Source organism: Octopus bimaculoides, chromosome 6, assembly GCF_046866305.1.
Source record: "Octopus bimaculoides isolate indiv1 chromosome 6, ASM4686630v1, whole genome shotgun sequence".
Taxonomy (NCBI): Eukaryota; Metazoa; Mollusca; class Cephalopoda; order Octopoda; family Octopodidae; genus Octopus; species Octopus bimaculoides.
The window spans coordinates 97,501-101,399 of NC_142933.1; the positions used below are offsets into that span (position 1 = coordinate 97,501).

Below are 3,899 nucleotides of genomic sequence, written 5' to 3' on the forward strand. Positions count from 1 at the left end.
GTATTTGATGTGCAAAAGGAGACTAAGATGGCTTAGATATGTGAAGCGGACGGATGACAACAGAATTCTCAAACAGCTGTTATATGGCGAGTTGGCTCAGGGTAGCTAAGGACGACCAAAGTTGAGATTTAAGGACACGTAAGAGCAGCCTGACCAAGTGTTACATCGATGCAAAGACTTGGGCCGAGTAAACTGAAGACCGAACAACTTGGTAAACCTCAGTGAACGAAGGAATGAAACAGCTCGAGGAAGAAAACATCTCGGACCTCGAAACAAAACGAAATGAAAACAACAGACCGCAACCCTGCTTGCAGATTTTGCAGCAGAATTTGTTCATCAAACATAGGAAGGATCAGCCATGAAAGAAGCTGCAGGTAGAAGATTACGAGTACCTAATTAAGACATTCTCCGCTGCTATCAAGACATAAAGAGGCGGATATATATATATGTATAGCTGTCGGACTTGTAACACCATACGTTTAATATATACCTCCTTCTCCCCTTTATTTTTCTGTTAGTTTATTTTATATATATGAGACTAACGTGAACAGTCATGAGTTTAAACTGGTGGTCCACACTGACGAGACTCAAGGTTGAATAACCAAAAGCCGAAACCTGGTTTGTGGATATCCGTAATTGCATAATATTTTTATTTGTGTTGTTAAATGTTTTAATTCGGTCTGTTTTCCTCGCATACTGTTTTTCTCTGTTATATTGGTGCGCTACGGTGGATTATTTAAGACTTGGCTCTTATTTCTAGCAGGTAGATGCTCATTAAGCATCATTACGATATATATATATATATATATATATATATATATATATATATATATATATATATATACTTAGATATTCATCGTCTCTCTGTTTACATGTATATATATTCTCCATACGAAACCCAAGCAGTTTTATTTGTTTATTTGCATCATTGTCAAAATATCACCAGGATTTCTCTTATAGCCCCTCTTTTACTCCATGAACTCGGTCCTCGGTAAAAGTTTCAAAGTGTAACTTAAATCATTTGAGCGCTACAAAGTGTTTTCCATATTGAGAACCTGGCCCTTATCTGTTGACTGTATGTTATTAATGGGGAGAATATATACGTATATGGTGCAGCCATCTGGTTCGCCAGTCCTCGGTCAAATCGTCCAACCCATGGAAAGCAGACGTTAAACGATGATGATGATGCACACTTAAAAACTATAGAAGCCTTTTCGGTAAAAGAAAAAACAACCAAAAAGTAAATATTTTCAGCTGTAAAAGTGTGTGATTAAAGGGTGACTTGGCTGTTGTTTCTAGCATATCCCATGACCAACTTTGACAAGTATAGTTTTTTTTTTCAATACTTTCTCACCATTAATAGCATAAACTCATTTATGCTATTAAAAAAATGTTCATTTTTTTTTTTTTTTTTTGTAGTTAGTGAGTTGCAGTCGTGATCGTAAGTTTGTGGTTTCGATTCCAGGACCAGGCAATGCGTTATATTTTTGAGCAAAGCTTCATATCACGTTGGTCTAGTCCCTCAGCTGGCAAAAATGGATAATCTTGCGATGGACCTGCGTCCCGTCCAAGAGGGGTGTGTGGAATATATATGCTACAGAACCTTAGGAATGAGAACCCAGGTTCGAAAATTTCCCCCAAGACACCTAATGTAGGATATTTGTCCTCATATTGTTTGTTGTTAACACAACGTTTCGGCTGATATATCCTCCAGCCTTCATCGTGTCTTGGGGATATATATATATATATATATATTCGGAAAAAATAAGGTGTTCAGAGATCTGGATGGTTGTACATCACTTCCAAACCTTCTAATAAATACACATACACGCGCGCGCGCAAGCAAGCAAGCGACTGAAAGTTGCAGTTTCATCAGATCACCGAAGTTAAGTACCACTGCACCTAGTTTAATAGTAGGACGGGTGGCTGCTTGAGAAACTCGGGTCCTGCAAACGATATCTTTAGTTATGGGTGCAGACATAGCCTTATGGTTAAAAAGTTCGTTTTGCATTAGCGTGCTTTCGGGTTCAGTTCCACTGCACGGCACTTTGTTACGAGTGTCCGTGACGATTCTTCGGAGGTGGTATATCGAAACTGAAACTATTTATTCAGTAATTTCCGTAACAAAAAAAAAAAAAATAATCTCTTCAATTTTTTTTTCAGCTGAATCGTCTATACTTATCTATTTTTTGTGTTTGTATGTATGTGTGAACGCACTAGCGTAGCTAGAGCGTGTGCCGTCCGGGCCGGCCTTTCCGTTTGCCGCCCCCGGCAAAAGAAACACATATTGCCTATAGCAGACCCAAAAATGGTGTCCCTTTGAAAGTGCCGTCCCTACCGCGCCCCCTAGCTACGCTAGTGTGTGTGTATGTATGTATATTTAGGTAAGTATAGGTATGTGTTTGTGTGCATCACCATCGTTTAACGTCTGCTTTCCATGCTGGCATGGGTTGGACGGTTTGACTGAGGGTTGGCAAGCCAGAAGCTGCACCAGGCTCCAATCTGATCTGGCACGGTTTTTACAGCTGGATGCCCTTCCTAACGCCAACCACTTCGAGAGTGTAGTGGGTGCTTTTTACGTGCCACCGGCACGGGGGCCAGTCAGTGGGCACTGGCAACGACCACATTCAGATGGTGCTTTTTACTTGCCAGCGGCACTGGAACCAGTCAAGTGACACTGGCAACAACCACACTCGAATGGTGTCTACCACGTGCCACTGGCACGGGTGCCTGTCAGGTGGGTGCATGTATGGATATTTGTGTATATATGTATGCATGTGTTCACGTGCATGTATGTATATTTGTGTATGTACATATAGTTACATAAACATAAGTAATTTAGCTGGGAAAAAAAATTGAAGAAACAACAATTTTTCTGAAATTGCCAAACAAATGCGTTGTTTTGATATGCCATCTCCAAAGGATTGCCATGTCTTCTACTATAGCCCTGGGCCAACAAATGTTTTGTGGTTGAATCTGATTGATGGAAACTGTGTGGAAGCCTGTTGTGTGTATGTGTGGTAAGAAGCTTGCTTACCAACCACTTGGTTCCAGGTTCAGGCCCACTTCATGGTACCTTGCGCGAATTTCTTCTGCTTTGTGAGCGGATTTGGTAGACGGAAACTGAAAGAAGCCTGTCGTATATATACATACATATATGTATATGTGAGTGTCTTTGTGCCTGTGTTCTTCCCATCCGCACACACACACACACACATATACACATTCCACTTCTTGACAACTGATGTTGGTATGTTTACGACCCTGTAACTTAACAGTTTGGCAAAAGAGACTGGTAGAATAAGTACCAGGCTTAGTGAAAAAAAAAAAGAACCGGAGATTGATTTATTCAACTAAAAATTCTACAAGGTGTTGCCACAGCATGGTCACAATCTAATGACTGAATCAAATAAAATATAAACGATTTCATATTGCATTTATTCTGCCAGACAACTATTTGAATACCACAGAATGTTTATTTACTCTCATAAATAGCAAACCTCATTTAAGCACATGGCCACCAGCTGTGACTGCACACCACTGACGAAGTTCAATAATACTGAAATGCATCTGGTTAACCACCGCCAGGATGATCCTTTTCACCTTTCAATATTTATTGTGGTTTTAAACACAGCACGTCCATAAGAGATGTTATCTCTGGACAAATATTGCAGTAAATTTGCCTTTCAATGATGTATTTATGTTAAGCATGATACCTACATGGCTCTCTCTTGTATAATATATATATATATATATATATATATATATATATATATATATATATATATATATATCTATATATATATATATATATATATATATATATATATATATATATATATATATATATATATATATATATATATATATATATATATATATATATATATATATATATA

At 38.3% G+C, this 3,899-nt stretch overlaps 1 protein-coding gene across 3 annotated transcripts in view; it reads left to right on the forward strand.

Annotated features, from left to right (window-relative positions):
- LOC106872215 (3-mercaptopyruvate sulfurtransferase) overlaps positions 1-3,899 on the forward strand; it is a 20,466-nt gene that overhangs the window by 2,147 nt on the left and 14,420 nt on the right. The window contains exon 1 of one of the 3 annotated variants that reach the window (XM_089353324.1): positions 1-618. This exon is cut by the window's left edge and continues 20 nt beyond it. The exons of 1 other annotated variant lie outside the window; for it this stretch is intronic. The gene's annotated coding sequence lies outside the window, so the exon portion shown is untranslated. The remainder of the gene's footprint in view (positions 619-3,899) is intronic. One more of the 3 variants, XM_089353325.1, reaches the window with a different exon arrangement.